At 46.7% G+C, this 27,687-nt stretch overlaps 1 protein-coding gene across 4 annotated transcripts in view; it reads right to left on the bottom strand.

Moving 5' to 3' along the window:
- Trio (trio Rho guanine nucleotide exchange factor) overlaps positions 1-27,687 on the bottom strand; it is a 296,340-nt gene that overhangs the window by 194,725 nt on the left and 73,928 nt on the right. The window lies entirely within an intron of this gene.

A 27,687-nucleotide genomic window follows, 5' to 3' on the forward strand; every position in this document is an offset into this window, starting at 1 on the left:
GACAGAGAGAAAAGCGTCACTGGGCTGCCTGGCTGACAGGTGATACCCACGTTACCCAGTGCCAAAACGTCAACTGTCATCGTGGCCAATGAATCAATTAGGGAGTGAGGCCCTGTGTGAACGCCGGAGTCTGACCCCAGCATTTCTATTTTAATGCTGAATCTTTGTACACACCCATAGACAGTGTCCCTAAAGACTCGAAGCCATGCTAGCCATGATTATTTGTCCCCAGAAGACACAATATGTAATCAGTTCCAATCATTTGCCAAATCTTCATTTTAACCTTGCAGAATTTAGGTAACTGCCAGAGAAAAGTGCAGCACTAGCAGCTTTTGTGAAGTCTGTTAGTTGTAGCTCAGCAAAGCCTCTAGGGGGAGCTCGATGCCTCCTCTTAGTCTTCCCACTCTGGTTAATCCTGGCCTGGCATGCAGAGGGGCTTATGTATAACCCACACTGGCCAATGCTCCCTTAAAAGGTTCAACCCTTCTAAGATTTTGGGTTGTGACCTACAGAGTAACATCAATGACTAAGCTAGCCTGTTGCTACTCCAACATCTGAGGTGGACAGGCCATGGGCTTTAAAAAACAAAATCTTAGATAGCCCTGTAACAATTTTATGAGAAGTCAGAATACATCCTGCAACTTAGGACAAGCCAGCATGTAAGTAGAGTGGGTTACACCCGAAACACGCCCAGCTCACCCACCAGGAGAGCACCCACCTAGGAACGTGGGATGAAGATTTTCTTACTCACGCTCATGCTAATGCCTTGAACTCTAACAGAGGTCACCATTCTAGGGCTAGATGCCCATTACAACTACTGCATCTGCCATCGCTAACATACCCTCAGAGAAACACAAGACAGCTCTCTCAGGCCTGTTTATTTCTGTTTTTGCCAAATAGTACACGAAAAGGATCTGAAACATTATCTTGGTCCCACCACTGGTGAAAGATGTAGTCTACGTAGAGAGAATTAAATCAATGGACTTCTAGTGTGCTTGCCAGCCCAGTTCTGATATGTCTATATACACATCAACCCTCGCCGGGTGGGCACACTGCCACGCACCTGTAATCCCAGCAACAAGGAGGCGGAAGCAGGAGGGTGTCTAGGTCAAGGCACCCTGGAAGTGTGCACTTGGAGAAAGGGCATGGTGTTGAGCCCACCACTCAGCTGGGGCTCAACACGACTAGGTTACGCTCGGGAATGCACTGTGGTAGGTGAAACAGAGAGGGGAGATCTGGGGGAAAGAATCCTCAAACTAAGTGTCAGCTTCACCGCCCCAAGCTTCCAGCTTTTTCCTGAGCCTTGCATATAACAAGTTCCCCTTGGCCTTCCTGAAAAATCAACCATTTGAGCCAGGCAGGTGGCAACAGACAGCTTTAATCCTAGCACTGCAGAGGCAGAGGCAGGCAGCAAGGACCAAAGATATGAGCGAACTTTCTGGCATGACCCAGCCAGGTATTGATAGACTTGAGCCAGGGCTCAGATCTCCAGGTCACCCAGCCACTTCACTTTCTAGAAAGCCAACTTTCTGTGTGAACAGCCATTGCTGTGTGCTGGCAACCCACCAGACTGAGAAGCAGTTCTGATTTCTAGATGGCAGACACCCGAGCCAGAGGGGTACAGTTTCACTCCAGGTGCCTCAGGAACTCTTGAATGAATTCAAGCCAGTCTCAACGCTCCCCATCCATCACAGTAACTCACTACCGCTCCTGAGTAAAGATGGCGGTGCAGCTAATGCAAAAGGGCCAGGCTGGTGACAGCCTGTAGCCATGGCAGACATGAGAAGGCCCATAAGCAGTGGGAGCCCTGTGAGAACAAAGTGACCTGCAGCTATAGATCAAACCAAAGGGTGTCTCCCAAGAGAATCCTTTTCTATTGTTCAGGGTCGAGAACAGGCATGTCAACAAGCCAATGTTCACCCAGGTTCTTGTTCATGTCCTAGAGAATATTTATGAAAACAGAGTGTGCAGCTGTTTAAAATCAAATTTCTAAGAAGTTAAAAATAAACGGCTTTTTGCTATACCCCATGAATTCTAAACTACACTACAGAAAGGCTAAGACTTTCGTGGCCCGTGAATTAAAAGGCTTTAGGTGCTGAACTCAATGACCACGGTTTGAAAAGACACTTCTGAAGGTCCACACCTTATCTCTGTGCCAGTGACCAAGGAGGAGCAACACTTTTACTTTTGTGACCAAGAGGGTCTGCTGATGGACAAGGGGACAGCACAGGTGAGATCAGAAGTAGGTGGGCGAGGGGTGGGCGGCAGGCATGGAGGGCAGGCACCAAAATTAGGGGCACCGAGTTGTGTCTGTTTTCTGAACTTTTAAGTTCCATAAAACCTACAACAAAGTGGGGAGAAAGGTAAAGAAGCCAGTGTAGGCCTTAATGAAAGGAACCCATCGGGGACAGTGATGGCTCATAGGCAAGCACTAATCGACAAGTAACAATTACTTTTGGGGTCAGGCCTACAATGTCTATGCTGAGGATGCCTGTGTGACGGCATCTGCAGTCAGGCCTTAGTTAGCAGAGAAATGACCGTGTGAGGAGGACTCTGTGAAGTTCACTCTCCCCCTCCGTCCTTCTCCTCCTCCAAATGTGAATATCTAAATATCTTAATAGATTCATCTTGGGACGCTCAGCCCTGTTAGACAGCACAGTGGATTCTGTTACATATTTACAAAGCTGGCTGACCAGGAGCAACAGTCTGGCCCGTGCTCCCGAATCTGTCTCTTTCATGAACTGCAAACTGTGCAGCAAACGATAATCTCCACCTTCCTCTCAATCAGGGGACTGGCTTCAGACAGAAGCAGGTTCGAGTACTTGAAACCTCTGAGTACGGTGGAAGCGAACAAACAGGCAGAGTCTGTCCCTGCAGCCACGCCCAGTGTCCCCCAGGACTTTCTATTTTCAGTCTGTAAAAGATCGGCTCTGGCTATTTAGCCTTCAATCATACTATGATTACAACTGTATGAGGGAAAATTACCCTCTCGGCCCTGGGAGGGAATGTCCCACAGTAGTCTCTAACAATGGGAAATCTTTTAGATGAATCGGGGGCTGGAACGTCAACAACCCAGAGCAGTGGTCAGATCAAGTGCACACTTTCCGCCCTCAGACCCTGTGTCGGCACTGCAGTGCCACTCCAACAGAGCCGTTCCCAACTGGCCACGGTGCTCACCGATTCCTCACCACAGTGGCATTCCATTTTCAACATCAACCAACAAAAAAAGGAAAAGCAGTCCTCCATCTTGCTCACTGGCAGAAGCAGAAGCACCATGGGATCTCTCCAGGCTGTGTGAGCACCTCCCCAGCTCATTAGCCGAGCAGCACTTTCCACACAGAGGTGTGCACAGAAATCTAAGGTGAACTAATCAACCGAGGTAAGAGTAAGTTTTTGGACCTAGAGAGGTGGCTCAGCGGTTAAGAGCACTGACTGCTCTGCCAGAGGTCCTGAGTTCAATTCCCAGCAACCACATGGTGGCTCACAACCATCTGTAATGAGACCTGATGCCCTCTTCTGGAGTGGCTGAAGACAGCTTCAGTGTTCTTGCATGCATAAAGTAAGTAGATATTTAAAAAAAAAAAAAAAAGCTAAAAAGGCTTTTTTGGTAATCCACAGGGCCTCTAGCAGATTTTAATCATTTTGAATTTCACCTAATTGTTTGCTGACTTTATTTCTTTTAGGAAAACATGGTTATCTAAAAGCCCAATTATCCCTCCGCAGACAGAGCTCCTCATAAGGTTGCCTGTATGCCTTGTCGGAATTGTCTGCCATGTCGCCCAGAAACTGCTCCCCAGCCATCCCACGGGTCTCATAGCCTGTCAGCTACCCCACCTTACATCTACTAAACTGAAAATTCGCCTGTGGGAAAGACTGAAGCAAAGCTTACAGAAGCACAGGTTATGCCACAAATAAGACTAATAAATAAGGCAGGATTCTAAAGCAACCACAGCAAAAATGTTAAACAGTAAGCTGGTAGCTTCTCTTACTGACGAGCCTCGGTGGTAATTACTGAATTTTACTCATTAGGTAATTGGCGGAGCTCCGGAACACAAAGGGCAGGGTGATAAAACTCCACATCTGCGCGGTGGCCCCGCCCTCGCACTGCTGGCAGAGAGGGTGACGTCACCCTGTCTGAGCCAGCCGCTCCGCTGCAGAGCCTGCAGGATACTGCTCTAGTGCAGGGAGGCAGTGTTAGCACAATGTGTGGGGGTGGGGGTGGGGTAGCCTCGCAAACCTCTAGATCAGAGTCACAGGAAGGAAGTGCTTTAATGAGTCGGACTCTTCTGTAAGTGTGTTTAATTATGTAAGAATGTTAGAGAACAAAGGTTACATTTTCCCCCTAATACTAATATGTTAAAAAAAAAAAAGCCAACACGATCAATTGATGTTTATGTCATTTTTATAAAAATATATGATCCCAGATTGGATACGAAAATGAATCATCCATGTCAGGAATGTGGATATGTTCACAAACTAGCACATGAACAGTACACGACAAAACGGGTCCTAATCTTTAGTAATAACCACTACTGCTTTACTAACCACCTGATTGGCTGGCTCATCCTGTCTCGGGAGTGACAGCCCACAATAGCCGAAGAAGAGCATGGGCTGTACTCACTCGAGGGAACACCAACGGAGAGCTCTGGCTCTTAATTTCTTACACAAAATACACAGGACAAGCTGAACTGCCCAAAGGATGGAAGGCTGGTTAGAGTATTACACAAGCCTTAAAATAAAGGAAGAAATCTGTAGACTTTATTGATGTTTTGACGAGGCATTAATGGTTCCCTGGAAGTTAATTCATAGCATATAATAGGCCAGTTGTCCAAAAAGGCATTATAAAAGGGGTTCCAACTTCCTCTAGTCTCACAAATGAGAAAGGAAACAGGTCCAAGAGCACCTTTAATCTTCTGATCCCCAGACGGACATGGAGGCATACAGAGAAACTGTATTTCTCTAAGTAATGCAAAATAAGACACCTGCCCCCTCTGTCTCTCTGTGCTTCTATCTGTCTGCCTGTCTGTCTCTGTCTGTCTCTCTGTGTGTGCATGTGTGCTACAAAGCCAGACAGTAGATGCCACCCTAATTACATATGTGTATTTCACTCATGCACACATGCACACACATGGTTCTGCAAAGCCAACCTGATCCAAAGACTGCTTTGCAGAAGAGTCCAGGGAATTGAACCAGAGTGACAAAACCTGATCCCTGAGTTATGTGAATGGATTCCAGCCCAGCCAAGATTGATTGCTAAAAGAAATCCTGGTCCATTATTACATCAAGCATTTCATTCATTTAAATAGCCATGCCTGGCTTCCCTTGCCTTCCACCGTCCCATCTTCCTGGTCAGTGTTCCCGCAGGTGGCCTTGCTGTGTCTACAGCCTCCTAATCACTGGTCAATAGTCCTTCTGACCCCACCACTCAAACTTGGCTTCTAGCTCACGTCTCCTTCTACTGCTTTCTCCCTAACCGTTTTCCATGATGCCCTTCTGTGGCTTCCTGATGCCTTCACATAAGACATAAGCTCCCTGACATGACATAATCCTTCAGATGTGATGTCACTTGCCAATACTAATTCTCTCCCCAGGCAAAAATAAAAGAACCCCAACCACATGTTCAACTCCTGGCCCTTTGAACTCCTATGCACACCACTAGAACCCCACTCCCATCATTCCTGTTCCTGGGGCACAGTGCACACACCAGGAACCCTGCTGCTGGATTCATAACCCACTCAGCTCCCATAGCACCCAGGCCTTCGTCACAACATGGGAATGACCTAATACTGGTCACAGGGTCACTACGCATTGTATCCCACTGTGTGGGATAAAAAAGAAAAACCCCAAGCCGTCACTGAGCCTAGGTAAACAACACCTGAAGCTGGCAGATTTCAATGCCAGTCTACAAATGGGGTCCCCAAAAATCACAGAATTAACCATACTCTGAAGCTCACAATGGCCAGGCAGTTAAGGCGACTCATTCTCTTGTTGTCTGATATACTTAATGACTAGTACATAACACTGTGTTTACAATTCCTTCATATTTTAAGATAGGAAAAGGTTTTACTTTGAGGTTTTTACAATGTAATTAAAACATTATCTTCTGCCCTAATCACTATTACCTCTGATGAAGAAAGGAAGGGTAGACCATGACAAGGGAGAAAGAAGATTTAGGAGCAGGCTCATTTCAGTACCGCAAAGGGGGCGCCAGGGCTACAGGGAAGCGGGGACTGTGCAGGCATCAGAGGCCTGCTTCTCTGCAGTTAGCAGGGTTCACCCAAGAAACAGTTGGAAGGAAATGCTTTAGTCATGAGACTTTGTAACCAGTCTGGGCTTGAGGGAATGAGGCTACGTCAACTCCACACAACCCAAACAGAACTTCTTTGTTTTACATGTCAGCACATACGTGTCCCGAGTCCCTGAGCCCCAGAAGGCCCAAGTGGGACAGCTGACAGAACGAATCCGCAGGTTTCTGCCATATGTTTTCAGCAATGGGAACAGAACACAGCTTAAGCCTCTGTGAGTGCCAGGTGTCACAAACAGGCTTGTGACAGTCGTGACCGCCTGCCTGTTAGTGACCATTACTAGAAAAGGCAGAAAACAAATATGGAGAGCCAAGGCTTGTGGGGACTTCAGATTCCACAGGACAAAGGACTGAGTCCCAGCGGTGAGCCCCGATTTGGATTTAAGCTCCAATCCTCTCACATCATACATTAGTAAGTCTTATGGATCACTACAGTTCATCTCCACACCAGTGTCGCTGACCCCTTCGTTGGCTTCTGCCCACTTCTTTCCTTTGCTTGTTTTTTGAGACAGGGTCTCTCTGTGTGGGTCTGGCTGTCCTCGAACCACCAAGGAGACATCTAATGTCGCTAACATCTGAATTCTCAATTCAGCCTCTGGGACTTGGGTTCTGAATGGGGACTTCCTTCCTACAGGGCACTTTTCCCCAGGCTTCAGGGGCTGGCCTATCTTGTCAGCCTCTGCCTTGCCTATACTGTGCACAAAGGGTTCCCATTCCAGAGGAAATATACTACGTAAGTCTGAGAGTCTTAGTAAGTAATCAACTAACTTGAGTGGCCACGAGCTACTTTTAAACAACACTTAGATCATTATCTTGTTTATATATAAACCATAGTTTCTAAATATTCAGCAAAATTAGGATGTTGTAGGTCTGCCACAAAAACACTCCAGTCAGTCACGGACCCTTAAATGTGTCAATAACGTAAGGACATCATGGATTTAATTCCAACATTAAACTCACCAGAAAGGCCTATCTTTAACAATACCCAAGAAGGTGACAGACCTCTGTAGCAGCCAGTTCCCCGATGGAGCCTCGAGCTGTTTGGTTCACTTGGCACTCGTGTTCAGACAGAACATTTACACTCGCTGGTCTGCTAAGCCCTGGGGACTCCCCAACCTGCACAGTCCCTGTTTGAAAACACTTATCATCATCCAACAGAAAAGAAAACACGCACAAGAGGAGAACACAGCCTGGACTCCACACCCAGGTGGGTCAGTCTGACAGACGCGCATCTGCACGCGTGCTGCCGTACTGATCTGAGGTGGGGAAGCTGTGATTAGCTGGACAGAGTCAACTGCTCCAGTTTCCCCTGAAGCGCTGTATCATCACTGGTGAAAATAAGCCCCCGACAACCAAGTCAAGACTCTGAACATGGAGGGCCAAGACGTAGCTGACACTGTCCTTCCATGCTTCAGCCGACCTACTTGTCTTGACCGTTCTGTCCCTGCTTCTTAGTGTGCAGTTCGTCTAGACTGCAGGACTCATCACAGCCAAGGCGGGCCATCCAGGTGATTCCTGGCCTGGGTCCAGAGAATGGAAGCTGTAAGAAACCACGCATGCTCTGCAACTCGTCTGAATCCTAAATGCTAAAGCCCAATGACTTCTTCCAGGTCGGTCAGTGTGGTGGACGATATGACTGCTGAAGAAATAAGCCCTGAAGCGATCCTGCAGCCTAATGGCTTCCTGTCCGAGCAATAGGACCAGTCTAACTTTGCTCATGGGTAATGAACCTGTCCAGCTGCCTCAAGATTATAGCTTTATTCCAGTGTGGGCGGCGTGCGGCCTTGAACGCTAAAGCCATTAATTTATTCACACTTACTCAGGCCTGGTGCCCTGCCCTACGCCCATTTCAAAGCAGGGAAAATCCACCAGGCAGGCCTGGGTGACTGACTTTGCTGCTGATCCTGGTAAGAGGGTTAAGGCATAACAAAGGTGGCTGTTCACATTAACAAGACAGAAAATACCATTTCCCTTCTCTACCCACCACCCTCAATCCGCCATCACCTCAATGTCCTGCGGCTGCACCTCAAATTCTCTCCACACTCAGAAAAGCAAGGAAGGGCATTTTAAAGACAGAATAAAATATGACTGTTAAGTAAAAAAGGTCTAGTAACATGTACACACACAACCAGAGGCCACCGGCTGATGTCGGCTGCCTTCACTGACTGATCTCCATGTTATACATTGAGGCATGGTCTCCCACTTGAACACAACACTGTCCTGGTTACCCTAACCCAGTTACCAGCCTGCCCCAGGGAGTCCATCTATGGCCATCCACAGTCCTCATGCTGAGGGCAAGAGTTTATCCACTGATCTATCTCCCTAAACTGGCAAATAATTTTTGCATAAGAGTGAACCTAAGGTGCAATGACTGGCCTCCCTCTGGGCATCATGATACATCTTCACTGGCCCAAAGGAAGATGCATGCTGGGTACAAAGGCCAGCAGCGTTGGAGATGGGGAGAAGAGGAGGGATGCTACTCTAAGAATCCCCTGCTGGAGGACTCGGGTAAGCCTGGGGACATGAACATCCTGCCCGAAGTGCATCTCCTTCCTTGGTTCTCTCTGGGGACGCTGGAACTTAGTACATAAAGCCAGAACAGGCTCTACACAGGCTAGCCTATGGTGCTCTGCTGCCCCTCAGGACTATCGACTCTGGGCAGTTGTGGTAACCGTCTTGACATGATGGAGTATGGTTAAATTACCAAAGAAGAGCGCTAACGGTAATATGGGTAATATGTTTTCTTACTTTTCTACCTGGACACTAGGGAAAGGCAGAGGTCTCTAGTGGTTGTGGCCACTGACTTCTCATGCTGGGGTAACACAGCTACGTCTTCCCTCTTGTCATAGGTCTCTTTTAAGAAACTGGGGATGGGGGCCCAAAGAGAGAGATTGTGGCACAGCAGGGAGCATGCTGTGTGGTAATGGTTCGGTTTTATTTGTTTTTTCTCTTAAATATTGTTACAGTGGAACAGGTCACCTTCAGTATCTTTTTTATTAAAAGCATAAGGAATCCTTTTGCAAACTAAACTCAATATGAATGAAAGAAGTGGGAACACAGAGGGGTCGTTTAAGTGGGTGTGGTGAGGCCACCCGCTCACTCACAACTCCCTGCTTCTACAGCTTTCTATCATGCCCCTCACTAAGACTTGGCAGCTCCCTGCCCAGGCCCTGCAGCTAGAGGTTGTAAGCTACTGCCTTAGGAACACAGAGGGGAGGGAGGAGTGTCAAGAAGGGTCCCAAAGCAGTGGTGGGCAGAGGTGAGTAGCACTGGAAGTTTTAAGTGTACCTCAAAAGCAATACTACTCCAATGCAAGGCTCAAGAACAAGGATGTCTGGGTCAGCTGCCTGCCTCCCTGGAGTGACACTGGCAGGAAGTTTCCCATGCTTTCCATGTGACCTGGGGAGCCTAAGATGCGGCTTCCCCTCCCACAAGGCTAGGTGGGTGGGTGGGTGGGTAGATAGATAGATAGATGATAGATAGAAAGATAGAAAGATAGATAGATAGATAGATAGATAGATAGATAGATAGATAGATGATAGATAGATGATAGATTGATAGATAGATGATAGATAGATAGATAGATGATAGATAGATGATAGATAGAAAGAAAGAAAGAAAGAAAGAAAGAAAGATAGATAGATAGATAGATAGATAGATAGATAGATAGATGATAGATAGATGATAGATAAGAAGGGTGGGACCAACATGGAAAGAAAGGGCATAAGACACTGGTTCTCAACCTATAGGTTGAGACCCTTTTGGGGATCCGATGAGCCTTTCACAGGTATCTTGACATCTCGTGCATCTCAGATATCCTGCATATCAGATACTACAACTCGTAAGAGTAGCACAATTACAGTTATAAAGTAGCAGTGAAAATAATTTTGCAGTTAGGGGTCAACACAACACGAGCGACTCTATTAAAGGGTCACAGTTTTAGGAAGATTGAGAACTACTGCTGTAAGGGCTCTAACTGTACAGTCTGGTTGAGGCTTCTTGACAATTCCAAGTGAAGCATTCTAGCCACACTAACAAAGGTGCTGTAAAATTTGCCAATACAGAGTTACTGTTACTTTCACACAGAGGCATATCACCTTAACTCCTTCTCCACCTGGAAATCAGCAATTTTCTGGGAATCTCATAAACAAGACTATAAACTTCATTTGCAGAAGGGAAAAAAGTCTTAACTCATTGTTTAACCCCTGTGACCTACGGTTTTATCAGTCTGTAACCCTACCCAATAACCTTAGGAAATATCTTACAGCCTTATTTACCAAAAACTAAAAAGAAAAACAAAGATCAAAGTTCTTAGCCACATTTTGATGTATAACTTCAAAAGTCACCGAACGGCTACTCTTAAGACGATTACTGTTAAGCACACATACACTTATAGGCACTTTCCTTCCTCAAAGATCACACGCTGAGCACATACATACACTAAGCATGTGCATACATATATCAAGGATGCATGCACGTGCACGCAGTCACACACAGCACAAAATGTTCATGCTTAACCTACGTCAAAACCTCTTATGAATCCCAATTCTGCATCACACTGATGCGCCCCAAAATTCTTTTTTGTGGCAAAGTCAAGAGTCTTGATTTCACCTCAGTAGGGTCTCTGAAAAGAATTTCTCCAGGGTTCTTTGCTCCCAGGACTGTAGCTCCTAATCCCACTCAGCCCCACCATCCGCAGCATATCTGAGGAAGGGCTCACTCTTGGATGCAGGCACTGCTTTAAGAAGCTATTCTAAGGAACCTCTGTTCAGTTATCTGAGATTAGTGTTCTAGAAGGCAAGGGGTCATTATTTACAAAAGAAAAACAAGGTCTGGGTCAAGTCATTGTTGAAGGCCACCCATTCCTCCAAAAATGTTTATTTTAGAAATCAACACAGTCATAGTACATTAATCTTGGTAGGTAGGTAGGTAGGTAGGTAGGTAGGTAGGTAGGTAGGCAGGCAGGCAGGCAGGCAGGCAGGCAGGCAGACAGACAGACAGACAGGCAGGCAGACAGGAAGAAGGGTGGGACCAACCCTTGTGAGACTGACCATAAATAACCTAGCAACACACAGGGCAATCCTAACAGGAGAACTCCGTCCGAGTTCTTCAAAGCATCCTTGCCCAACCATCCACCTGCACCAGGGCATCCTCAGCTTCCACAGCAGAGCATGCCAGATACAACTGGAAATCAAAGGAGGGGAGCCTAAGTCGTTGCCTGTCTCTGACCTCTCTTCCTTCATCTGCCCCTCACAGAAGCGTATACATTACTGTCAGGAACTCCACCCCTCCTCGAAGAGGGAGAGACGGACACCCTGCCACCACCACCACCACCACCACCACCACCACCACCACCACCACCACCACCACCACCACCACCACCACCACCACCACCAAAAAAGCTTCCGCATTCGAAGCTTTTATCCAGCTGTGACCTCCAGGAAGTAGGGCGGCCTTGACAGGCTCGTTTGATTCAACTTCCCCAAGCCTGTTACAAATGCACTTTAGTGAACAGCCCTAGTTATGTATCCGGAGCTCATCCCCAGAGCACTCTGGGCAAAAGGTGAAATCCATGTTCCTATTCTCAAGTTCCTCTCTACTTCCTCTCTAAAGTGTGCTCCACGTATCAGAGAAGTCATTTTCCATGGGTTTAATCATTTGTTACCCTTTACTACAATAACTTTTTAAAGGTTAATGTCCAACAGAGTGATCTGAAATCTCTTCTAGGTTCCAACCTCTACATTGGGTTTTTGAATTGGATCATCCCCCTCTGACTGAAAGAACCGGATATCCCAGATGTTTCCCTTTCTGTTTCTATCCTAACTGAATTCCCTTAGTATTTCCACCTATTTCAGATCCTTAACAGCAACTGCCAAAAAACGAACTGCTGGGGTCTGCCTGAAGTAGGGCCGGACTTCCAACACCCGTGGACTTTCCAAGCTGTTGGGGAAAGCATGTTGTTTCTCAATTTCAGGAATAAATTTTCTCAGATTAATAATGCTATAAATGGGTATTATGGTCCCAGGGAGCTCATAAATTCCTATTTAATGCACCGTAACTACTGGTGTGAGTTGGAGCAGAGGCAGGAGAACAAGCTGGAAACCTTCCTGCCCTTCTCCAGTAGGAACAGCCCTCGCACCCTCCCACTCTCTGAGTATCCGTCTATCACGGGCGCCTCGCCTGGTACTCGGCCAGAGGGAAGGCCTCAGCTCCTACCACCCAATGAAGATTTCTTTATGCCCTCCAAAAGCTCTAAGAATCCTGAGCTGACTTATATGGGCTCCAGCTATTAACCACCGCTCTATCCATATCACAGTCACGTAATTCATGGATGTTTATCATATTGGAAATTCAATCTGAGGAATTTTTAAAATAGCTATGTTGAGGCTGAGGAGATGACTTGACTTTTAAAAGCAGAGGACCCAAATTTGGGTCCCAGGACTCACACTAGGTGGCTCACAGCTCTTTGTGACTTCAGCTCTAGGGGGAATCCAATGCCTTCTTCTGATCTCCATGGGCACTGCGCGCACGAGCGCACACAGGCACGCAAACACACACGAGCATACACAATTAAAAATAAAATGTCAGAATAAGCTCTTCAAACACAGTAAGTCCAAATCTCCTTAACATAAGCATTTTGAATAAAAATATTAGTTGTCATCCCACTCCCACCCCCAAAACAAGGTAGACTTCAGAAAGTGGGCTGGTGCAGCTTGTACTTGACAGTCAGTCCCTTTACTGTCCACCCAACAGAATCTATGCAAACTCTCACATATGCTTCCATCCTTAACTGCTGTGCTAGCCACATCTATTGTGAAAATAGCTATGCAGTAGTTTGAATAAGAACGGCCTCAGGTAGGTTCATAGGTTCAAATGCTTAGGGAGTGGCCCTGTTGGAAAAGATTATGAAGTGTGGCTTTATTGGAAGAAGTGTGTCACTGGGAGTGAGCTTTGAGGTTTCAGAAGCCCAAGCCAGGCCCAGAGCTTGACTGGAGCTGTCTGTGTCTGTGTCTGTGTCTGTGTCTGTGTCTGTCTGTCTGTCTTTCTGCTGCCTTCAGATCACAGAACTCTCAAACACTGCATCTGTCTACATGCCCCCATGCTCCTGCCATGATGACAACAGACTAAACCTCTGAAACCATAACCACCCCCAGTTAAATGCTCTTTTTTTTTAAAGAGTTGCCATGATCATGGTGTCTTTTCACACCCACAGAGCACTGACTACAACAGAGTAATCCCATCTGGGAAGGTCGGGTGTACAGATGTCCAAGCAAGGTGTTGAGGGCCAGGAGACGGATGGCTCAGTAGTTAAGAGCACACATTGCTCTTGTGGACGGATGACTTGACTTTGATTCACAGCACACACAAGGCAACTCATATGTGCGTGTAAGTCAGGCGATTGCCTTCAAGCAAGCGCACACACAGACACACGTGCTTTCTTGAGTGCATCTGTGTGCGCGCACACAAAGATGCTCGGTTTCTTAGTTATACAACATTGTGAACAGGACACAGATATACAAGAGAGTTTAAGGCCAAGAAAGTGGGCCTTGGATTTTATAAACAAAGCCAAACTGGTGGTTTTTACTTCAATGTCTTGTTTTATCGGATCAGTAGCTCAAGAAGAAACTCTGTTTAAGACTTCACTGTCTCTGTCCAGACTGGACTGACGCAGCTACCTTAACGGCCATTCCTATGAGCAAAGCCATATAGTTGGCAAAAAGACAAGCACAGCACATAGGAACCACAGTCACCGTGGCACCTGCCTGGCTTCTCAACCCTCAGCCTCACCTGACAGCCACCACTTATCCCATCAAGAAAGCAACACTAAAGAAGGTTTGACTTTCCTCCCTCCCATCAAACACCAAAGCTGCCTCCTCCACCACCACCACCACCACTATCAGTCCTCGGTCCCTCAGAGGGGCATCCATAGATGGGAGAGAGGGGACACGTGTAAAACACCAAAACCTATGGGCAGAGGCAAGGGCTCAGGAAGCAGAAGGTCACCACATCCTGCCTCCTCCCACACAGCCCCAAGTCTCCACTGTCCACATGAAAAGAGACACCTTTTCAAAGAAGCAATGTATCCTGATATGCCCAGTGCGTGTGGCCTTGAGGAGACAAGGCACAAGGGCCAGATGGAAAGACTGTGTCTGTGCTACAAGCTTTCCTTACCACATCCACTCCTTCCATCTCCAAATTCTCCAGAGAGGAGGGCTCTTCAAGGACCCGGGAGAAGGGACCCTGATTCTAGATTTATAGAAGTTATTTCCATCACTCTGTGTGCAGCCCATAAGTACTTACCAAAATTAGTCCAATACCACTTATCGGCAAGGTCCCTGGAGACATAGGGCCAGCAGCCTGGGCTGTCTCATTGTGTTTTTAGAAGCTGTTTTGCTAATGCGATCCAGATGTTTGTACTTCAACTGTCACCATGACATCAACGAAGCTGTATCATTCCTTTAAGATTTATTTTGTGTGTGTGTGTGTGTGTGTGTGTGTGTGTGTGTGTGTAATGTGTGTGTATAATGTGTGCATGCACATACAAGTGCTTAGTTTCTGTCAACTTGACACCTTAGGATAATCTGGGAAGAAGGAACCTCAAAAAAATGTCTCTATAAGACTTGTCCTTTAGGCAAGTCCATGAGGCTTTTCTTGGTTAATTACTGATGTGGGAGAATGCCCGGTTCACTATGGTCAGTGCCACTCCGCACATGAAGTCCTGGACTGTCCAAGAAGCAAGCTGAGAAAGCCTGGAAAAATGAGGCAGTGCTATTCCGCGGTCTCTGCTTCAGCTCGTACCCTGGAATCCCTCAACTGATGATGGTAGCCTCTAAGTCAAACCATCCATTTCTGCCCACAGTTGCTTGTTGTCAGTGTTTTATCACAGAAGCAGGAAACAAACTAAAACAGTGTGCCTGTGTGTGCGTGCGTGTGTACAGCATACGTGCATCAATGCCCAGAGACTAGGAGAGGATGTCAGATCCCCCAGAACTAGAATTACAGGTGGTATAGGCTACTTGATGTGGGTGCTTGGAACTGAACCTAGGTCTTTTGTGAGAGCTGCAATGAGCCATTTCTTCATCCCCACCTTGAAATCTCCTAGATCTTATGATGGTACCACCTTGGTCATTAAACTAATACTATTAGGAAAATTAAACCCTTGTATATAGAGCTAGTTTGCACAACTATGCCTCAGTTGTCAGGGGTTCACAGAGTGAGTGACTACTAACTGACTTATTGAAAAAGAAAGCACCAAGCCTAAATGCATGGATCCGCGTCTTCCTAGCCCTTCTCTGACGCCTATGCAGGATCACTTTAGGCTTGAACATCATTTCATCTCTCCTGGCTGCAGTTTCCTCCTAGGTGAGTCATGCATTTCAGAAAATCGTTGGCGAATTCAAAGAGAAAATGCATGAAAGCGTCGTGCACAGAGCTGAGCAAAATGTGGCACAACTCATAGCAGCTGTCACTGCTATGATTGCCACAGGATGCAGTCACGACTGTGGAGAGAGGCATGGCCAGAGCAGCACACATGGTGGGGTTCAGGTGTTGGGAAGGACGTGCTTGTGCACACACCCAGCTGAATACCCTTGAGCATGGCTGTCTCCTCCCCTCTGGAGCACTTGTCTCTGCTGGCTCCTCCCTCGAGCAGCCGGCAAATCAAGGGAGGAAAGAGAGAAGCAGAAAGTCCAGAGTTTCAACTCTTCTAATAATGAAGCAAGTGGTTGCTATTGGCAACCAAGCACTCCTGCCCTGCCCCCATCCCTGGTGTGAATCCGTGGACACTCATGGAGGCTCCCCTGCTTTGCACACCACAGTCATTTTTTCTGATCATGATGTTCACCAGTGCAACCCATCCTTGAAAGCGCATAGCTTTGTTCATATTCCTGTGACCCCGTGTGAAGGACGGCCTTGACAAAGGGAAAGCAATTTAATTACGAATGCACGGTTGCAGGAAGCCAATACAGCACTGGCGGCACAGAGGTATCCGGGTGAAGACAGTGACGGCATGCTGGCCACGTGGCCAGAGCTAAAGGGATTACATCATCTCCTTTGTGCAAAGATGAACTGCAGGAGGGGCTGTTCGGTGCTTTAAGCACCACAGGGAGCTGCAGCAGAGAGCTGTGCTTCTGTTGAAAATCGTCCTTATTTGTCTTCCCCGTGGAAAATAAAAACATGTCCCCAAAGAGCATATAATCAAGCAGGTTGGACTTTTCTAACACTCTTACTCGCCGTTTTTCTGTGTCACATCAAATGCACTGTTTCAAGACTAGAGCAGTCTTGGGAAGAAGGTTGGACAGTTCTCACCGCACAGACTCCGGTTCCCCATCCTGTGGCCAACAGAAACTGAAGAGGTGGTGTTGGGAGCAGACCTGGGCACTTCCCCATGCAGGACCACTTCTCTACTCATTTACAGTGACTCCATGAAAATTAGTAATTAAATAAATAATAAAAGCTGGAGTGGGGATGGGGGAGGAGCCAGCTCCGACTGATGTTAGTACTAAGAAGGCTGCTCACCAAATGTGTCCTGTAAGCCAGCACACCTGCCCCTTAGTCATCCCAAACCTCAGCGCTGTGTCCAGCAGCACAGTATTTGTGCCCACAGGCCTGTTCAGCTGTGTGATCTCAACAAATGCAAATTAAACTTACAGAAAGGAATAATGGGAGCCAGAACCCACAGACACATACTCCACACATAGTCCTCCTCCACAGACACCTAGTCGGTTCAGATCTCTTTCAACCTGAAATGCTGCCTGCCCCACTCTGCTCCCTTAGTGTAAGGGCACTTGGCTGGAGTGTTGGGTACTCAGTAAATAAGGAGGCCCAGGGCAGGTTTTCAAGGCTGTTTGCCCCAGCTCGTGAACACAGAACTGCAACCCCTTCACCAGGGCCCCTGCGCTCCACCTATGCAGTCTCCAGCTCACACCACCTGAAGAGGATCAGACTCAGGGGAAAGAACATCACCTTCAGGAAGTCAGCCTTTGGAAGCACACCCAAGCACTACCTCACATTAATAAACTCAGAGATTCTACGCAGGCTTGCTCTAAGCACTAACGGGCAAGCCTTAAAACACTGAACATAGTGCCTGGCACACTGTGCCACAACAGTGCCAGCAAACGTCATCTCTACTGACGACCATCTGCTCCAAAGCAGAGCCCAACCCAGGATAGGTGAGAGGTACCCAGAAGGCAGTAGCCAGCCCTCATGATGCACAGAGAACAAGGCTGGACCTGGGTGGGATCCTGTGTCCGCCCCCTAAGGCACTGGCTTCAAGCATACCGCCAGGGCCCTGTGTGCATTTAATCTACACAGTCAACACACAATTAACCAGATGAGTAATGAATGGCTTGAATCAATTCATCTAACCCTACTAATCTATTCAATGTCACTTTGAACGGGCAGCGGATGCTTTCTAAAGTCCACCCAGCACACTCCCTGTAGCAACACTAGACAAAAGGTTTTGGAGCCAGGACGTTCATTAGCAGACGCTCGGGTTTCACTTCCATCTCTAATTGTTGTAAAATAAAAATGGGAGAACGCTATAGATATACATACACGATTTCTTCAAAATCCTTTACTCATTTAACTTGGTATTTTGCCAGTTTCTAAAGCTGTGATTTCCTGAATATAAATACAAAAATCCACTGATATTCCTTAAACTCAGAGGTCTAAGCAAAATGGTAACAAATGCCCTACCTTTTTAGTATACAATCACTGTCTAACTTGTAAACTGTTGACAAAGTAGCAAGCATTTTAATGTGATAGATGATTGATAGATATAAATAGATAAGATAGATGCTAGACAGACAGACAGATAGATCCAAGTATATAACTTGTAAGAAAGAAATCTACCATGAAATCATAGTATTTAGTGGATTTTCCAACGAGACTAAGATAGCCTTTCTTCCCTGTGTGAGCATGCTACCAGAATAGGACCTGAGAACTGACAACGCTTTCCTTGAAGCCGAGTTTTGCTACCTTCAGCAGAATGGAATCCTAGGTCATTAAACCTTCCCTAATTCAGACTGATGATCTTCATAATCCTGAGGTTCACATTCACACATCCAAGTAACAGAGAGCAAAAACGGCAGCGGCGGCGGCGGCGGCGGCGGCGGCAGCGGCGGCAGCAGCATCTAACTTGGCAACTGAGAGCTGAACAAGACATTTCAGTTTCTTTACTTGGCTCAGGACCCAAAGCCAAGGGCAGGAAGGGAAGATACCACACATCCTTAATCCTGGTGCCAGGCACATGAACAGGCCTTGCTGACAGGCAACTCAACTGAGCACACCCCAGAGACATCTTGGCAAAGTATGCTGAGGTATAGGGAGGAGAGAGGGGGGCAAAGACAGTGGGAGCACTGTTCACCATCTTCAAGGGCAGATGACATGGGGCAGAGGCCAGGAGAGATGCTTAGAGTGGCCAGGGTTTCAGCAGATGGAAGGAAGGGTCACATATCCACAGTCTGCATATATACGAGTGTCTGTCTGTCTGTCTGTCTGTCTGTCTGTCTGTCTGTCTGTGTATTTGTATTGGAGGTGAGGAGACTCTGAATGATGGCTGCAGGGATAAAAATCAGAGCAAAGACACACAGAATACTAGCAGGTGACATCACTCACTAAGAGATGTTGGTTGCCCTTTCCCTTTTCTGGTCCCCTGTTCCCATGCGAAGGGACTAGAATGAGCCAGGAGGAGGCTGCAACAGAGAGCAAAGCTGAAGACTAGACTACTTGATATCCCATCACTTCAACCGAGGACAGAGGTGGGGAGAGGCCTGGGCAGAGCACAGAGACCAAGAAACTAGAGGGAGGTCTTGGCAAAGAATGGTTTGGGCCCCTTGATTACCTAAAGCACAATTTCAGTAACAGCCAGAGAGAACTGTCAGTTACATGGCTACATGATCTTCCTGGGGAGTCACCCAGAGTGGAGACAGAAGAGAACCCCTCTCCTGACCACACTTTTTCCAGTGACACTAGTTCAAAACAGCGCTCTTTTCGCTTTATCAAAGGCTAGCGTCATTAAAATAAAACACTAGGTAAGTTCTGGAAACACATGCACCTCCAGCCCATAACTGACCGTCTATGACTCTCCTACCCACTTCATAGTAAATCAAGTTTTAAAGCTACCAGCGGTGCAGTGTCAGAATGAAAATACTGCTGATCTCGAATATTTTCCATCTCTAAAGAACTTCCTGTTTTAATGTGAGCTGTCACTGCCTGATTTGAGTTGTCTCAAAAGGAAATGGGCATTTGTTACTGATCAAAGAGATGGTTCAAGGGGCTGGGGATTTAGCTCAGTGGTAGAGCGCTTACCTAGGAAGCGCAAGGCCCTGGGTTCGATCCCCAGCTCCGAAAAAAAGAACCAAAAAAAAAAAAAAAAAAAAAAAGAGATGGTTCAAGAGGGAAGAGAAATAAAGTTGACAAGGAAGTTCAGTCAGCCTGTTTCTCTGACTCAATCGTTAAGTAACAGTTACTGTCCACAATAATGGAGAAATAGTCAATGCACTCACACTCTAACACCAGGGTGCCCGATCTTGCTTTGTTGGGAATCGTTACTGAAACATTCAACACTAAGTATGTGTGTTCACTCACACTATCTCTGGAGTCACCAGGCCCTTGGAAGGCCAAGCACTTGGAAACCCGGGCTTAGGCTCCAAGTCGGCAGGCGTGAAAACGGGTCATGACACCAGTCATGGGTCCCTGACGCCCACCAGAACTTCGCTTTTCAGGCCCGAAGCATAAAGCCGAACCCTCATGTCCTGTGTACCCTTCACCTCTTGTTTGTCTCGGGAATATAGGTCAGTGAGAGGCAGACAGTAAGTCTGTCACAGTGTCCTCCGCAGAGTCTACTGACCCCACAGAAACCTGTGCGTCTGGAGGCGTCTCCTATTCATTCCAGCAGAACTGTCCCCAGTTTGTTCTCACATCTCTGTCATTGAGCAACGCCAGCCCAGCTCTTAAGAAAAGAAGACTGTTGCTAACAGCTGCATCTAAAATAACATAAGCCTTTCTCTTCTAACTGAAGCACGGAGTAGGGGCGAAGGGAACTGTAATTACTCCCCTGAATAAGCAGCTCTGTGGTGTCGAAGAGAGCCTGGGCCATTAGAAAACTGTGCAGTGATCCTATCATGCATGTTCAAAATAATCTTCTATTTCTAGTTGAAATAGGAAGCATCAGTGAGAGAAGGGCTCAGATTCCTGGGGTTTACTCATGGCGAAGTTGTGCCAACATTACAACAGGTGAGAGAGACGCACAATGACCCACTTAAAGGCTGGGACAAATGTGCACACCACCGACTGTGAGGGGCCATCCACAGGTGCGTTTGAGGCAGTCCCACAACGACAGGGAGGCTGACCACAGCAAATGCTGTCTCCTCTCTGACTCCAAAGGGCATGCTGGCTTTTCTAGGCCCAATGTCAAAAATATGTCAGTGTTTGCTCAGAGCTTGACACACAATTCCCAGTGGTAAAGTAAGTCGATAGCAGAACAGTTCTGTCTGTCTCTGCCCACTTCAGTCCCCCCTGCCTGTCTGAAGCCGCCACCTCCACTAAGCTCAGTATTTACTTGGAGGTGTCCACCTCTTGGCCCACCTTAGATTCCGTGCCTTCATCTGGACCTCCCCTGGCTGCCCTAATATAGGTATAGGACAGCCTATTACCCGTCCTAAACCTCATGTTCCCTATGTTGACAGGTCCAGCATCTGCAGCCTCCCTCTAGAAATCTGCCCACTCCTCATTGCCCCAACCAACCAGAGCAGATATCAGGACATGGAGCTCCTGGGCAGTGTGACGGTTACATCCGGCACGTTGCCACGAGGGATACGATTGGGATCAATGTCGTTCCATAAGTCCACAAGAACTTCTATTTACTTCAGTGACTGAGTCTTACCCTCAATTGCCTCAATACTATGGAGGCTGCGACAATATGGAAGGAGATGATGTCTGGGCTACACTGAGTCTCACGGCCCTTGAAAAACATTCCGCACATTTAGAATTCAGAAAATGGACCATAAGATGTTTACTTTTAGTTATTCTATGAAGTCTCACAAAAAAACCAACACCTCTGCCAGCCTTAAAGGAAAATGTGTGGCGCACTGCAGGTGAGGCAGCTTTCTCCGTGATCGCCAGCCACAGTCGAAAACCCTACGCACTTTATGCCTCACATCATAAAGAAGCAAGCATAATTCCGAAGCGCACTTCTGAAACTGGTTGTTTCAAATACCAGGTATCTAACATCCAATTCTGTAAGCGTCTTTTGAAAAGCAAGGTCTAATCAAATGGGTGAGACATCAATCCTTGAGTTTTATGTTCTACCCAAAGAATTCCTAGCTTTCTGTTATGTAGATAATAGCCCCAAGGCATTATGGGTTAAAGTGCCTTACCACGGTCAGCAGCTAAACAGTGCAGCCTGGCTTTGGGCTCTGAGTCACCCCTCCCTGAGAGCATTCCTTCTGCCAAGCATGGCCCACATACGGCATTGCTGCTGCACCAATGAGTTTGCTGAACAGCACAGAAGAGGCTCGGATGAGGCCTTTACTGGTTTCCCACAAGTACCTCTAGAGTTATAGGCTCTATGCTGAACAAAGTCAATATCACCACCACCACCATAACAACAACAACAACAACAACAACAACAACAACAACAACAACACAACCAAAAACTATATGGAAACTGCCAACTCACAAAAGTCAACACAATCCTTTAATAAACCTAATTACATTCACGGTGCATGTCTGACTCGCAGTAAATGCTACGGGTGAATCCACCTGCTGATACTTCTTGTCTTGTCTGTGTCTCCATGTGACATACCTCTTTCCAGAAGTCACGTGCTCATTAGTTCCAAAAATAGTCTTACAATAAAAAAGACCAATGGGTCACACACACATAAAGGAGCTCCTTCCAATCAAGCATTACAGACATACAGAAGGATGAAATAAAGCCTCCTTAAATTGCGCACACACACACACACACACACACACACACACACACACACACACACAAGTGAGGTAGGGAGGAGTTACTAGCATTGAAGAATTTTCTAAAACAGTTCATTTCATTTCAATAAGCTGCATGGGCTAACCACACCAGATGCAGAAGAAGAGCGCAATGAATGTAGACTGGAAAGAACAAGCATCAGAAGAAGCAGGACAGACAGGCAGGCAGACAGACACATCTAAAACACTAGCACAGAAAAAACCTCAGGGAAGCAGCTGGACAGAGAGCAGTGGTAGTGATGAGCACCCTCACATGTCATTGGCATGGTCACAGAGAGGGACAGAGCTTGATCTGAACTCTTCCTGCCTGTCCTGAGAAGAGGAGGGTTTCCAGCTAGGCCACTGGTTTTCTCTAATACACACACATGCAGGTGCACACACACATACACACACATCCATACATGTGTAAGTATGTCATACATGCACACACATAGATGTATATGTGTGTATACATGTGTGTACACGAATGCACACATACACCTTGTCCAGTGAGGTGTACAGAAGGTGAAAACCTTTCTTCACATTTCTGGCTTATTCTCCATTAGTGCTGAGGGAGTGTAAGGTCGGGCTGCCCGTCAGTACACTGTGCATCACTGTCACCTCTAAAGCTGCCTTTGTTAAAGAGTAAAAACATAAACTCGAAAGTCCTCTGGACTGGCAGACAACAGGGGGATCTCTTGTGAGGATCTCCAAGGAAAAGCCCATTGGCAGATTAAATGTAATTTTTAAACAAAAAACAACTGCCAAGACTTGAGATTTACCAATACTAGTGCTTGCTCTGTTCTATGGCAACAGCTTTGTCACCGTGCTCAGATACAAAGGTGAAGGAATTGAGGGTGCCACCGTCTTCATTATGTCAGTGCCCCAGATGCACACCTGAGGCCATGCTGATGGAACCTGAAAACAAAGTTGAGTGGGTGAGGTGGCAGTCTACCCAGGGCTGAGGGCACAGACCCAGCGCTGCGCTTACATCTGGGTCTTACACTGAGGCAGCCGTGGCCTCGGCGTCACGTCACTTTCCTGCACGTGTTTCCACATGTGTAAAACTGAAGCCCTCGTCTGGCAGGGTGGCGTGGGGAGGCTTGTGCCTGGACGTGCTAAGCACTCTACGTGACTCTGAGCAGTGTGCTGTCGTCACCATTAGCTAAAGCACCATTGGAATCATGTCACGTAGTTTAGGTTTACTAGGAAAAAAAAGCTATAGTACTCAAATATATTGAACTGGTATAAAAAACGTTCCAAGCTGCCAATGTGCTGTAACTTACCTCACACCTGAGTTACCAACAGGCTGTACGGCTAATGTAACTGGCATAGCTACGCTTGTAAACCTAGAAGTGAATTAGAAATCTAATGAGAGAGTGTCTGAGAGAAAAGAGAACCAAGAAACCAAAGTGAGCAAGTCAATGTTTCCCTGGCTACTCCTCAAAAGCGGCAACAGGCAGTTTTAGGATGGAAACCAGCATCCAGATCCACGACAAACTGGTTTTAGCCCAGTGCAGCAAGCACGCTTCGATTAAGCAAAAGGTTCTCGGGGTCTTCACACGTGCCATTTAGCTCTAAGTAGGGACAAAGGCAGAATTGTCTGCTTGCTCTCAGCACATCTGGTAAGACAGCCTAATTCAGCAAATTGTTTTACTGAGCAGAAATTCTGTGAATACACTACAAAATTATGTAAAGCTTCAGAAGTAGCGCCTACCCCATCACTTTCACCATGGTTCTTTACAGCAGTGCGGTCTAAGTCCTGGTGACAGAGTCCATTTATGATGCTCAAGGACACGTTATGAAGTGGAGCATGTCCACCACATGTGCACATACACCACAGTGTTCATGCAAAGGACATCTGCAGTTAATGTGGAAGAAAGGTATTTGGAAAAGAATCTTCAATAAAGCTATCACGTGTTTATCTGCATGAAAAGCAAAACAGGGAATGAAGGACAGCAGAGCCTAAATTCTAATATTACCAATCCACCGCCCCACTCTCTCTCTCTCTCTCTCACACACACACGCACACACACACACACACACACACACACAAAGGTAACACTCTTCTTTCAGCTGATCACCACTTTAATTACTAATTCTAGAGACCCATGAACTCATTAAAAACTTGTTCCGCAATTCACAAAAGTATAAACTTGTACCATATCATATTCCAGCATGAGGTTTGTCAGCATCTCTTAATAAAGAAGAAACCAGTTTTGCCTGTAAAATGAAAGGAAAAATGAGGAAGGGAATCCAAATTTAGCATCCTATCAAATGCAAGCCAATGGTAAGCTTGCATCTCCCTGTATAAGACAAATACAAGCCATCTGCAGACTTTTCACTTTCTGGGGCTCAGTCAGAGCCCTCATTGGGTAGGAAGCCTGTCTGGAGAATGCACACATGCCCACCCGCATGTCAGGCTCACTCCTGGATGGAATGGTACCCACTCTGCGTCTTAGACCCTGGCGGGCTGGTTAACAGATGCTTGGCTTGGATCTGCTTCCAAATGCTTTTAATGCTGATAGTGCTGAAATAGAACTGTCCACAGCAAGGGGACTAGTGAGGACAAGAGGATCTGGCTTCATTTAGGGGAGGCTGAAGGGTCTCAGAACAGCCTAGGTCCAGTCCTCAGTATCCCCAACGGCAGGAATGCTCCAGTCTTTCTCAGGCCCTATCTCTTCATTTATCCCTACTAAGGCTCACTTAACAGAAAACTGACCTCATTTTTATAAATCACTTACATGATTAAAGAACCCACATAAGCAATGTTGCAACAGCTACATAAAACTACTATACTTCCTGTATCACTTAGTTACTGAAAGCTTATTCCAAAGTCATACATTCCTCTTAATGTCCAGATGATTTGAAAACTTGCTAGTCAAAGACTTAAGACAAAATCCTGGGGGGAAAACTAAATCTGGGTTAGAAGAAAAGTCAGACTAAACATGTAAGGAATAAGTTAAGGATGCAGAAAACCTTAAGGGGCATCCCAGTGAGAAACTGGGATCCCTCAAACTGTGTGTAACGTGGATGTGAATTCTTCAAACTCGGGGAAATGTTCCTTTAGCTTCCGTCACTGATCCTACCACCCAAGAGCATCCTTTTAGGCCGTCTCAAATTTCACAGGGTCTTTTCCTCATGATCAAAATTAGCCCTCTCCTCTTAGATCCTTTCTTGCTTGCTGAACATTTTCAGTCACCTCATCTCGGCTCCTGCACCCTCCCCCCTTCAACAACGGGAGAAGGAGCTGAGTCCCAGAGCTGAACAAAGCTGAGCTGGGCATCCAGGTGGCTGTGGTGGGTGGCCTGATACCACCTCCTTTTGAAGAAGAGGCAGTGGTGTTCAATGAGGGCAGGAGGATTAAACCAATACCCTATGACACAGGTCAAACTGCTGCTATGTGCAAAGGCCCAGGAGCTCAGGGACGCCTCTGCTCCTGTATATCGCTGTTTCCAGTTGCACACCATTCTTCAGAAAGAGACCACGGACTAACACTATGGACACAGCAGTCTGGCACTGCCGAATGACGTGGTGCGTTCTATACACACTTTGCGGGCAAAGTCACTGAGTTTTGAAGAACACGTAAGTGCTGAGAAGACTGGAGGCAGGGGAGACATTCCTCCTGTATGGTCACCAGAAGAGAAACTCAGAGAACGGAGGCTCTACTTTCTTTCAGGATTAAGCCCACTAGTCTGGATGTCATTCGTATTTTCTAGAGTTACTCCTGACATGAGGATAGTTGAAATCCTCCGTATTTTGAACACCCTGGGCAGGCAGTTCTCTATGTCAATGGACATCAATTTCACCCTTTTCTGTAACATCTATGATGAAGAGTGGATCCAACAAGACACACCTAATTGTAGGCCCCAGCAGCAGCAGCGTCCACTGTGATGGCATCAGGAGCTGGCAACCCCTCTATTCCCACAAAAATGATGATGGGCAGGGGGTACAATTAACTTGCACAAATAACAAGGTGCCCAAGTAGCCAAGAGGAAACAGGATGTGAGACAGGATAAGTTGAATGTATGTAAGACCTAACAGTGTACCTCAGTTGTGCTCTCAAACACAATCCACAAAACTATTCCCTGTGTCTGTACAGACCGCCCACTACAATCCTACATTAAGACTTTAACCAGATGAAAAGTGCAAGTTATTTTTTAAATGGGATTTAAATGTTACACTCAACCCAGAGGATGAACACAATGAACCCCACAGGAACAGAAAAGACTGACCCTGCCAGCCTTCTCTCTGCCTGCTCAGTCTCTGGGGCAGGTGACCTCCAGGAATCCCAGCAGACGGGACACACCAGCCCCAAGGCTGAGAATGCTCTGACGCTGGAGGACATCTGGCTTGGTCCACTCACCCCTCCTGCATGTGATGGGGAAGATGCTATTGTTGATGATCTAAAGTATAGCTGTTCTACTGTAAAGAGTGCAGAAACCCACCCGGTCAAACCAGCAGCACTGAAAACACAGAGCTACTCGATTGCTGAACTACTTCAGAAACTGCAGAAAATCCTCCCCAGCAGTGAGCAGAGAGCTCACCTCCAGCACCCTCCTCCTTCAGAATGAAATGGCCGCATTTCTCTTACTTTTTTCCATACTAAAATCACCTACATGCCCACTATCTCAAGACACAAGCTCCAGACTCTCAGGAGTGATGTACTGTGCGGCCCCATTGCAATCACTATTAAATCACTAGACATAGGAGAAAACTGTATCCAAGCATTTCTCCCTCGTACAGGATTCTTGTAGAGAGGATCGGGCGGGTTAACTGGTCAGAGCAACACTTTCAAGATAAATGAACACAGCAAAAAATAATGTTAGAGACAGAATAACCAGCCAGACATTCTACAGCACAGAGGAGTTTCCGCAAATTCCAATCAAGTTTGCAAATCTGGCTCACTTTGTAACGCATTCTGATCCTTTAACCAGCCACAGACTGTGCATCAGCGAAATGATCTACCTATGAGAGCATTAGGAGGCTAGGTCTGGACCTTCACACCACCCTTTAACAGCATGGGTTCAGTGACTGCCCAGAGGATCTTACACTGCTGGCTTACTTAACTGTGGCTGTGTTCACTTCCATGTGTCATGGCTACAACTGTTGATTGCCATCCAACAACTGTGGCTAAAGCAGGTGTGTGCACCCTGTGTGCACAAACATCTCCAGAGTGACCAGGCAACAAAGACACAAGCGTTCCTGCCAGCTCAGTCTGCCTTTGCTATTCCTGACTCTGAACCTCAAAAACATATGCAAGAAATGTCTTAAGAATCCCATCCCACTAACACAGCAGTCCACGGCATTAGACCCCAGTAGGTCTGTATCTCTACACTGGCAACCATGAGTGCAGAAGGAAAATGTCTCTGGGCTACTCTTGAAGGAAAGGATTAACTCTGTGAAGTCCA

This window comes from Rattus norvegicus, chromosome 2 (genome assembly GCF_036323735.1).
Source record: "Rattus norvegicus strain BN/NHsdMcwi chromosome 2, GRCr8, whole genome shotgun sequence".
In the NCBI taxonomy this organism is placed as follows: Eukaryota; Metazoa; Chordata; class Mammalia; order Rodentia; family Muridae; genus Rattus; species Rattus norvegicus.